Consider the following 12,353-nt stretch of genomic DNA (forward strand, 5'->3'; position numbering starts at 1 on the left):
AATCAAGTTGCCCAGGGAGAATGTCCAGAATGAAAAGAGAAGAGATGGAGAGATGTGAGGGAATGGCAGCATTTAAGGAAAGGCCTGGGTAAGGTGAGTAGCAGAGGAGACTGACAACAAGAGAGCAGAAACACAGACGGACTCTTCTTCCCATGCAGAGTGAGGGAAAGTTTCAGAGAACTTTGTGGGAAAAGTAGCAACGGAATGAGACAGTCGTTGTGGAAAATGGGGGAGGGTGGCTCTGCACAGTTTGCTGCTGTATCCAGGTACCTGAGGGAATGTGCAAATCAAAGTGAGATCCGAGACACACCTGGGTATTTACAGCAGTTTTTATGGCTATCAAGGCTTTGTGAGTACTACTCAGCTCCTTGGTATAGAGAGAAGATAAAAAGACAATCTAGACTTGGGGTTCTGAAAGGCAAGTATGAGAGAATAACAGAGTCTGAAATTAGGAGATTTGTCAAGAGATCCAAATATAAATAAACATATATATTCCAAATAAATATATTTAAATATTTTATATTTACATTATATAATATAGTATTACATTAAATATAAGTATGTATTTAATATATATAATAGATTATATTTTATATAAAATACTAGTATATATATTATCATTGCATATATACTCATATATAATTATAAAATGGTCAACTGGGGTTCAAGAACTAGTATGTTCATATTTAGTTCATATTTATTTCTAACTATAATAGTAATCAAAGGTACTAGGTTAAAGACTGAAATAGGACGGCTGTACAGAATTCCCTACACAAGCCTGGGAACACAGCAGACCTGTTGACTTGATGAAGCTCATTTGTAGGCCCTGAGGCAAAGCTTCCTTTGGTTCTCCTTCTCCCTTCACTCTACTCTACAGAACACAGACTGAGTGAGCTACCCTCCTATGGTAGATAGCTACCATAGATGTTGAAAAATTCTTTCTACAATAACTACTCTTCTGTCATTCCAAAATGCAATTTCTGCATTCCTCATTGAACATAATTATTAGGAAAAAATAAACTTAACTTCTAGTGTCAAATTTAAATATGTTATGTATAGGGATGTTATTCCCCAAGAGGTCTGGTTTCTCCAATTTGATTTCCCAAGCGAAGTCAGAGTAGAAATTTAAGCAGGTTTAATATGTCATAGGATATAAGCCTGTTTTGGTCTTTTCTTTCAATTATCTGCACATCTCCCCCAAACTCTTGGATTTCTCAATCTTTAGGAGACGACTACGATTTATTTGTATGAATTTTCCCCTTTAAAATTGGAACTTTGATTAGTTTCCTTGAGCAAACTGTTTATTAATTATCCTTTTATTTTCTTCTAATTGCTTCCTATATCCACTTGATAGATGTATACATCTTCCGTTTTCCCTTCAGTCAAGTGTGCAAGTAGTAGGGAAGACCTTATAAGTTATCAAGAATCTGTGCTGGGAAGGGGGCCTGAGGCCACACTATGCTGCCTATAAATTAAAATCCTTTCAGAAGATTAATCTGAAACACATTGTCCACCAGATTGTTGACTTTGATTCTTTCCTCTGTTTTCTCCCATACCTATTTATGGAGCATTACATTAAGATTACTGAAACGGTGGCAGAAAAAAACCACAAAGTTAATTTTCTCCATGCCCTGGTATTGCTGACAATGCCTTGGTAAAAGAATATCACTAAAATGTAAAGACAACTACAACAGTTACTTTAAAAATTATATTAAATACTAAATTCTTAAGTAGAAATTTGGATATATCTTAATATGAGCAAAAATTAAAAAGTTATTTACAAAAATGTGTTCTCTGTCTTATACAACTTGCACACAGAAATGTAAGTGTGCAAAACAAGTATGTTACCTGTAGCATAAAAGCAGTATAAAAAAGAAATTTATACTACAAAGAATGCTTAGGATGCAAAGGGCACTAGGGCAGGGATTCTTATTTATTTGCAATGTCATGGACACAAGATATTTTTAAATGTGTAAAATGAAATACAAAAGATTTCAATGGAAACCAGTTATGTTGAAACATTTATTATACCTCAGCTTTTAATGTTATGATAAGTACTTCTTTTTTAACATATTAAAAACAAGACCTAGAGATGATCTGATAAGTACTACAATTTTAAAGTAGTGTAACATAACTAATACCTCATGATTTCTGAAATAACCATAAGCTTGTTTATTGCTTTCATCTATAATTAAGTAAAATTTTGAATTTCCTTCAAAGTTTAAAGGTTACTGACATTAAGGTTACTCCCCAATTGCCCCCCGCCCATCAATGTCATAGGTTCTTCCCAAAGCTAAAAACTTCTGAAGTGGAGGATCTTAAGCACATTTTTCAAATAGCTTCCTTATGTATTCAACTGAAACTTTCCATAGGAAAAAAAAAATTTCATCTTACAAGTTTTTTTCAGAAATATGGCAACTTTATACCATGAGCTCCCCTCTATCCTATTTCATACTATACTAGTTGAGGTTTATACAAATTAAATATAAAAGGTCCTCAAAACTGTGATAACAGTATATGTAAGTATTAAAAATTACTGAGAAAACTTCTAAGAGAAACTAGTATTTCAGTGTTACCTCAATTAGTTTTAAGATTCAGGCAGCGTCATTTAAGAATGCAATTTTAAAAAAAATCAAATAGCAATGTAACTATATACTCTGAAAATAATCAACTGAAAGAATTTAATTCAACCTAGAAAAAAATCATTGTTAGCCTTGGGTCTTAAGAGAATTTGGAGTCCTATCTTGCAAACATACAAACTAAGAATAAAACTATCTGAAAAGAGTATTAAAGCATTATTATTGAAAATGTCATGAATTATTGCCATTTGAGTTCCTCTAAACTGCAATAAATTGTTGAATGAAATCATGCAAAGGGAATAAAATGAGTCAGGAGGGAAAGAAAGAAAAAGAAATGAGAGCAGGGTGTTGAAAGATCAATAGACAGGTAGACAGAGGTATAGAAAGTATGCTTTGGAGAAATAACCAAAATGAGACAATCAAAATTCTAGACTTGCAGACCAGATCTTTAAAGATGAAGCTTCTCTGATGAGTGCACAGAACAGACATACTTCTAGACATGCTCCTGTTCCTTAAGACTCCTCTTTCAAAAATTCTTTGTTCAAAGTTAATTTCCCTCCAATATTACAATTCTCAATTCATAAACACTTGAGTGTCTATTTAGCTAATAAAACACTAGATCTTCTAAGTGTAGAGGGAGTATTGGTGGGGCACACACCCAAAGGAAGCAACTGAAGAAAAAAACCTAGTGACAAAGCACTAGGAAAAAAGAAAAAAAAAAAAAAAAAACAGTACCAAAGATACAGTATCTGTAGATACTACTATAAAATACACTATTATCAAAATTGTTCACATTCCTTTGTCTTTAAAACTATCTGTTTAGTCTTAAAATTTTTGAATTTTCTCTTCTAGATTGTCAATAGGCGGACTACATGGCATGAACTGACGTACAAATTATCCACTGGTATTTTCTTCAGTTCATCAGATGAGGTAAATCATTTTATTCTATCCTCAAAAATGGAACTAATTTTTTAAAAGGTGAAAAATACTTTCTGTTAAGGTGGTAACATTTAGGCTAATGTGAAGCACAAAATATAAGGACAATGTTTTGATTTATCCTGAGCATCTAAGATAAAAGCTTTACTGTAGGTGGTCACCTCAAATATTTGAAGACAAATTAATATCATATTTTTCTTGTGTATATACTTCCCAAACTACAAGACTCATGAGTCATCAACCAGTTTTCGTCAGAAGATTCCAAACATCCTGCACATTCTGTATCTCTTCCCCAAAATTTCTTCCTTTGAGAATTGTAGTATTATGCAGTGTCTAGTGCTATTATTATAACTATGAGATAATTTTTTTTGAAGTCCTTCTAAAATGAATGGAAACTTCTAGCATATTTTACATCATTACAAATGATGAGACAGTTTTAGATGGAAGGTTTGAAAAACTGTAAATCTACCATGTCAAATCCTACTGGTCATTTGAAAGATCACCAGTTAAATAAATAGAAAGTGCTTAGTGTATGAACCTACCAAAGAAGGCAGTGTGAAAGATAATCTCAAAATATGGCTGGCCACTTTCTGGTAATGATCTAAAATCAGAGAGGGATAAGATGTAGATACAGATATCAGTAACTACAGATGGGGTGCCTTCTAATAGATCTCTTCTGCTTCAGTGACTCAAGGGCATCCTTGTCCTGCATCATCCACCAGCTACTTCTCTACCAGTTAATACCAACAAAACTCAATATATCCCATCTCTAAAAATATTCTCTTTTAGCTCACAGCCTTTTTACTATTCTCTTTTAGGAAAACCCCTTGAAGAGAGTAGCCTAGCTGTGCCATCTTTAATTTTCTCTACCACTTCAGTCAGACTTTTGTTCCCATCACACACCAAAAGTATGAAGGTCACCAATGATCTTCACAGGACAATGTCAATGGTCACTTCTTATTCATCTCACTGGCCTTTTCAGTTGCTATTTGACACATGACCACTCCCTCCAACTTGAAACACAGTCTTTATTGTTTCCTCCTCCATCATTGACTACTCTTCCCATTTTTTTTCATAGTGTCTGTTCATTTTCTGACTTATTGAACTGGTCTAGAGCTCAGTTCTTGGATCACTAATCAACTTTACTTCCTGGGCAGTAGTTCTTAACCCTGCATGCATGTTAGAGTCTTGTGGAGAACTTCTATAGCAGTGGTCACTAACCTTTTTGGCACCAGAGACCGGTTTTATGGAAGACAAGTTTTTCCATGGACTGGTGTGTGTGTGGGGAGGTGGTTTCAGCATGTTATATTTATTGTGCCCTTTATTTCTGTTATTATTACATCATTTCCACCTCAGATTATTAGGCATTAGATCCTGGAGGTTGGGGACTCCTATTCTAAAGGATGCTAATGCCTAGGCCCCACTCCACTTGAGTTAGGTTCTCGGGGGTCTGTGCCCAGAGAGATATTTGACATTGTACTCCCTTTGTCCACAAGTTCTTACTTCAGATACCCAGGTGCTGGGATTGAGAACCAGAATCCCAGGGGATCCCTTCCACTGTACTCTGATGACTCACAAAACAGCTCAGGGTGCAGATCTTTCCTCTCATCTTCAAACTCCTCTACCCAACTGCTTATTTCACTGTAGCACTTGGAAAGAAAATGGGCATCTCAAATTGTTCAAAACCAAACCCTGTTCTTCCCACCTCTATTAATGGTAACTCCATACATTCAACTGCTCAGACCAAATAACCCAGAGCCATCCTTAACCCTCGTCTTTCTCTCACACTGAAATATCACCCTTCAATAAATCTTACTCTGCCTTCAAAATACATTCATATACAACACTATCTTACTATTACCACTCTGATCCAACCCTGTCATCTCTCATCTGAATTATTGCAAGCGTCACACGGCAGGCCCCCAGGCCGCCCTGCTTTACTGTTTAGGTCTTAGCAATATTTCATTTTAGAATAAGACATCTGAAGGTATCTGGGGTCTTTTGTTATCTTCAGGAATAACAAGAGACCTAACAGGTGTTTGTTACCACCTTAGAAACCTGCGAATCATAACTGTTGTTAGATTCTCAGAAGGCCCACAAACCAAAAATGATCACTGTGTAAGAGACAATCACAATTAATTTATAGAAGTTGGAATTTTGATCTTAACTTTTAGAGTTTATGCTTGTGATAGTAATTCAGTGAAGAGTAGACCACATTAAGGTCCTCCCTGGTGGGTCAGTCAGTAAAGAATGTGCCTGTAATACAGAAGACCCAGGTTCAATCCCTGCTTTGGGAGGACCCCCTGGAGAAGGAAATGGCAACCCACTCCAGTATTCTTGCCTGGGAAATCCCATGGACAGAGAAGCCTGGGGGGGCTACAGTCCATGGGGTCACAAAGAGTCTGACATGACTTATAGCAACTAAATCACCACCACCAGACCACCTTAAAACACAAATTTACTTTAAATACATTTTAAAGTTAAGCTACTGGATTCTGCAGTAATTTCCTTACTTCATCTTTCCCACAGTTTTCTTCTCTTTAGCTGTGTGTTTACTTGTTTGGTCTTCCCTGATAGCTCAGTTGGGAAAGAATCCACCTGCAGTACAGGAGACCTGGGTTTGATCCCTGGGTTGGGAAGATCCCCTGGAGAAGGAAACAGCTACCCACTCCATTATTCTGGCCTTGAGAATTCCATGGACTGTATAGACCACGGGGTTGCAAACAGTCAGATATGACTGGGTGACTTTCAGTCACTTGTTTATGTTCTATTTCCTGTCCTATACTATGTGTAAAAGTTACAATTAAATTCATTTAAGGGCCTTATCAATCTAAATTATAAGAAGCTATCAATTTCCATCAACTTGTGGTCTAAACACAAATCAGGAATTTGGAACTCAGATTCATAAATGTCTGCTGGGTCAGTGTCTTCCATTCAAATGCAATTAATACTTCTGGAATGAAGGAGAGTGGGGACTTGAGTTAGATGCTTTTTGAGTAACTTTTATGGAATAACTTGGTATGAAAGTGAAAGAGAGTGAAGTTGCTCAGTAGTGTCAGACTCTTTGCAACCACATGGACTGTAGCCTACCAGGGTCCTCCGTCCATGGGATTTTCCAGGCAAGAATACTGGAGTGGGTTGCCATTTCCTTCTCCAGGGGATCTTCCCAACTCAGGGATCAAACCCGGGTCTTCTGCATTGCGGGCAGACGCTTTACTATCTGAGCCACCAGGAAAGCCCAACTTGGTATGAAGACATGATTAAAAAGCAATTATCAACAATACTCCCATAGAGTGGAGTCACCTATATTAATAATTCAATAAATGCTTCTCTGGTTGCTCAGTTCTCATGCTTTGATAATGGATGTGTATTTACATGATCTGAACTCTAGATCTGACCACTAAAGAAATGATATGCTGGCTTGTCAAGGTTATCATTATTACCTTCTTAAATCTTCAGACTTTCCCTCTCTCCTGGATCCTTTCCGTCCAAATATAAACACAAACCTTTTCCATCTTAAAACCTCTTTGGACATTGGCTTTTCTAGAGCTATTGTTATTAGTGTGTTTTATCACATTCCACAACCTGTATCATTCTGACTTCTCTACAAAAATGGCTCTTAATTAAGCCACCAAATGACATCCACATTGTTAAATCAATAGAATCATTTCAATTCTCATCCAACTGAGGTGTCACAATGGCTGGTGCAAGCTTCTCCCTTGACTCAAAGCATTTATTGCCTGGTATCCAGGACACCACCCTCTCCAGTTTGTTTCTTCTCTCACCTTTCTTATCGACTCCTCTTGGCCAGGTCATCTTCCTCTTTTTGCTTTCTGACTTCTCCCCTAGGCTATCTTATCAGTGCCATAGTCACACTCTGACATCACTTTTAGAGAAAAGTCTGAACTTTCTATGCCATTGTCTCCCCAGTGCTCAAGCTAAACCCACACTCCCATTCTACCAAGCTGACTGGCCTCCAGTGATCCTTCAGTCACTAGGTTCTCAGCCATCTGACCTTTGCTCTTAAATCTCTACTTAAGAAATCCCGTCCAGATGCATGGTTTCAAATATCTCCTCTAAGAGAACTAATAGAAATTAGTGTGCTTGCTTTTAACTTCTTCTCTGAAGTTCCAGTTATATATTTCCAAATGTTCTTGGACTGTATGTCATTATTTGAAATTGAACAGGTCTAAAATTCATCTCATGGTCAGCCTCAAACTATATTCAGCTATTCTTCATGATTTCCTAAATTTCAGTTCCCTTTCCAAACTAACTGAACTAGACAATGAATGACAGTCCTGATTAAATGCATTAATCTGACTACTACTCTAGTTCTGGGCCAGGAATCCTCGATACAATCCTGAAACCCTAAAGAAAATGAGGTTGAAAATGGACTATAATCCACGATAAGCCTGGATGCTGCACTTACCTGTTACTGTTTCACCTAATGAAAACATCATCTAAACTTACCATCATCACAGAAAAAATTAAAACCCTGATATATTAATAGGGTTATTAGGTTATTCAATTCTTCTTTCCACTTAGCCTATTATTCTTTCCACTCAACTGGGTTTCTAGATAGCCTCTTCACTCAGCTACCCCACACCCCAATGCTTCCTGGCCAATCTATCTGTATCTCCATTGTTTTATTTCCTCCTCACCCAACTCCTGTGTGAGTGCTAAGCTAATTCAAATTCTTAGAGCAGAAACCAACACCAAAGGTGGAGTCTATACACAGTGGATAGCTGTTTAGCTCTTCTTTCAGGTGTCAACTAGTATAAAAGAAGTTGTCTGAGATTTTGAGGTGTTTCTGTTTCAAATCTCAAATTATATACTTTTACTATAGATCATAGATTACAAAGTTAACCTATTTTCCTAAACTCAAAAGGAAGTATATTTAAATATTTATTTTCAGCCTTAAAGTAACACCACTTATAATTTGATAATTAAAAAAAAAATTTAAGAACAGTTGATTTAATATTTCAAGTCAATAAGCAATGATTTTTATGTACAGACTGATTTATACTTTGACATAGTCAACTCTGATCATACCTGTTCTCCACACACCCTTCTTTTTGTATTACTGTTTCAATTCACTTGCTGGTTGAGAAAAGAAAATTATTAAAATACTATTTTCCAATGGACTGGCAAATATTGCATCAGAAAGCAGAATTCTAAACCCTTCTCCCACACAATTATTCTGACATGGAATGGAAGGCACTGTGCCTGAGAAAACAAAACAAAACAAAACATCATCCAAGCAAATGAAGTATTTTGAGGAACACAGCAATATATCTTGCCAAAGTCACAGAAAATTTGTTTCTGGAGGCTCAGATTATAATGTTATAGTCAGATCATGAAGTCCCATTACTATCCTTCCACTAAAGTACTAGTACTTCTAGAAGTTTTTTTTGGTTTTTTTTTGGCCTCTTTTAGTTCAAATATTTGCACTCCCCTCAATCTCCCCATATAATCTCCCTTGAGGATTGCAGTGATTTCTGAGAGATCAACTATGACGTCTGTGAAATGTTAAAGAGTGAGTGCCTGTGTTCTCCAATTTATGTCCCTTACTTGCTTCATCATTTACTAAATAGTTATGATAAGTCAGGTACTAGGCTCTGTGCTCGAAGCTAAAAGATGGATAAAACCAAATCTTTGCCTTCAGTGAGATTACATTTTAGTGCAGAAAGAGTTAAAACTCCAGCCTCATTTTGTATTTGGAAGACACTTTGGGGACCCAAAAGAAGAGCAATCAGCCCAAAACTGGGGCATCAGGAGATGATGCTTGAGTTCTGAAAAAAAAAAAAAAAAAAAAAAAAAAATGGAAAGGTCATGAAGGCGAAGTAAGTTATAAGAAATATTAGGAAGAGAAGTGGCAAAGTCAGTCAGCTATGTCATTAAATGTGTGTGCTTGCAGTTGAAGGCACAATTTCAAGTGCAAGGAGAGAAGGGGAAGTGGTGAGGTCAAGGAAAGATATTTTTACCAGTGATTCTCAAGGAAGGAGGGGGTGGAACCTATTTGAATCACCTAGTGGGCTTTTCAAACTGACCTGCTCAATTGTGTACATCTCCTTTGAAGCCTGTGTGCCCCACCCAGACTGCCTCCCAGAGTCATGGCTGTCCTCCTCCTACTCATGATACGAAGCAGGGGGAAATACACTGAAAAGGGGAGAAAGAAGAGTCTAAACACAAGACAGAGAAGAGTCATAAAGGCAAGAAGTCAAGAGGCTAGTTTAAAGACAAGCAGAGGGTACCAGTAAAATGGGAGACAACTGGACTGACGTCCATCCATATATGTCCAAAGCTTTCCTGAAGAACTTGTTAGCATCCCCAGTTCACCAAGTCTATAACTAATTCCTCATTTTATCTATTGGTAATAGTTCATTACTAAAATACAAAAAGATCATACAGGTGATCAGCATACAGATGCTTACTATATAGCTGTATTCTGGGTTTACATTATTGCAACTATGGAATTTCTGTATCATGGAGAAAAAAGAAATATAATGTTTCAAAAAAATGTACAGTGGGCATAAAATGATACCCTTCAGAGAAATCATAAGTATCTGGCTACATTAGAACAACAGGACTTCCCATGCTGCCTATGGACTGATCCCTTCCAGTCACCCCTTGTAATTTGACTCCTCAGCAGCAAAGTACTTAGTGGTTCTCTGAACAAAACACCTTATTTCACAAGCCCCCTTCAGTCTTTTTGAATGCCTCTTTCAACTCCCTTACCTTCTCTTAACCTTCAGGTCTCCATCCGGGCATTACCTTGTCTAGAAAGCTGACACTGCTGACCCTTCCTCCCCTGTGTGCTCCTTCATGATGATGATGATAACAGCATCCAAGTACTTCATCCAGGCCAGGCTCTGTTATAACTAAAACTGAATGCAATATCAACTCAAATACTCTTCCAACCATCCTATGATACAGGTGACTAATTATATCCCTATTTTACAGTAAGTCACTGAGGTACAAAGAGGTTAAGTGACCTACTCAAGGGCACATCATGGGCCACTGGTAAAGCCAATGTTTGAACTGAGCAGACTGGTTCTAGAGTCTGTGCTCTGACCACACAGAGGCTGTGTGGCCTCTCTGATTTAAAACAAGACTGATCCTCAGTACTGCCATGCATATGATGCTCCTGACTCTCTTGTTCAACAGTTATATTCAATGAACTGCCGGGACTAGATATGCAATTTCTCTGTAAGTACTTAATCTATGTTTCAGTATGAAAGTGTTAGTCACATCCACCTCTTGTAACCCTATGGACAGTAGCCTGACATGCTCCTTTGCCTGTGCTATTTTCCAGGCAACGATACTGGAGTGGGTTGTCATGTTCTTCTCCAGGGGATCTTCCCAATCCAGGGATTGAACCTGGGTCTTCTACACTGCAGGCAGATTTTTTTCTCTTTAACCATTTGAGCCACAAGAGAAGCCCACTATGAAATGCTAAATAGCAAATATCACTAAAAAGTATAAAATCTCCTCAAAGTATCTTTGTTGACACTTTAGTTCTTACAAAATCATAATAGCTATAGTTGGCATACATGTGTTAGGATTTACTATTTCTATGATAAGGAAAAAAATCATTTTGAGTCTAATGAAAGCTTTTAGCAATTTGAATATTATATGATTCTAAATTATAATTATTTCAAAGGTCAAGAATCTTAAACATCTTAAAAAATCTCTACCTGGGTGATGCCATCAAGAAACTGAAGTAATATATGTATGAATATTTAATGATACAAACAAGTAGGAATCTAATTTAATAATATTCAAATAAAATGTATTTTTCCACATGGGTTTTTTTTCCCCCCTCTATGGCATAAAAGGAACTTTTTAAAAGAACATATTTAAAATGAATATGAGCACATATTTTACTTTCCAGTGCTAGTTTCATGGCGGTGGTTTGGAATAAAACATTGCATCACTTATTAACTAGGGGAAAACAATGAGGCTATTGTACTGGGCATGACTGTAAATTTAAGAAAAACATTTCGACTCAGACCCAGTCAAGCTTCTTCAGGAATTTACAGTCTAGCAGGGAAGGAAAATGGACACAGAGCATAGGTGTGAAAATTGTTTTCAAAATTTTAGTTGGAAGAGTTTAAAGAAGGCAAATGTATACTAATCACAAGATCCATGCCTGACCCACAGCTGGAATGATATCAACATCCCACGTGATGTTGGAAAGGCCAGTAAATTACCTTTTCCTCAGAGAACTTTAAGGCAAAATAAAACAGTGGTGGCGAGGATATACCATGGAGCCAGAATTATCTAGGTTTGAATCTCATTTCTATCATGCACTAATTGAGTTTGGTGTGTTCACTTAATGTCTGTGTGTCTCAGTTCTCTCATTTATAACTAAATAATTACATACAGTTCATAGAATTACAGTGCTGTTGGGAGGATTAAATGACTTCATATGCATGAAGCAGGTAGAAAAGTTATGTAGATTAATACATAGAATAATCTATGGTACAAATCTTCACAACTGAATCAACATAGCTTAAAAAGAGAAATCTGATGGAACCCATGTCTATTTGTCCTGAAGCCTTAAATAATCCACATTAAAGACATGAAAAGATGTCACCACCTCACTGATGCAATTGCGAGGCTGAGTCAATCTGTACCTCTGTATTAGCAATGGGCTCACATCATAGCAGTGTTTTCCAAACTGTCAGCAAAGCAGCCCTTAATGAAACACTATGAAATAGTTATACATTTAACTTCATCATCTGAATGAGAAAAATGCCTCTCGGGTTATCACTGTTGTTTATGTGCAATACGAAAATCATAACCACAAACACTGTTTATCCAGAAAAAAAGCAC

General features: G+C 36.9%; 1 protein-coding gene and 1 long non-coding RNA gene across 3 annotated transcripts in view; one reads left to right on the plus strand and one right to left on the minus strand.

Annotated features, from left to right (window-relative positions):
* LOC122673762 overlaps positions 1 to 3,484 on the plus strand; it is a 389,014-nt gene extending 385,530 nt beyond the window's left edge. Inside the window, exon 4 of the long non-coding RNA XR_006334821.1 lies at positions 3,432 to 3,484. This is a non-coding gene — a long non-coding RNA (uncharacterized LOC122673762). The remainder of the gene's footprint in view (positions 1 to 3,431) is intronic.
* MDFIC (MyoD family inhibitor domain containing) overlaps positions 1 to 12,353 on the minus strand; it is a 93,672-nt gene that overhangs the window by 19,072 nt on the left and 62,247 nt on the right. The gene's annotated exons all lie outside the window — the stretch shown is intronic.

The sequence above is a fragment of the Cervus elaphus genome, chromosome 18 (genome assembly GCF_910594005.1).
Source record: "Cervus elaphus chromosome 18, mCerEla1.1, whole genome shotgun sequence".
NCBI classification, from domain to species: domain Eukaryota; kingdom Metazoa; phylum Chordata; class Mammalia; order Artiodactyla; family Cervidae; genus Cervus; species Cervus elaphus.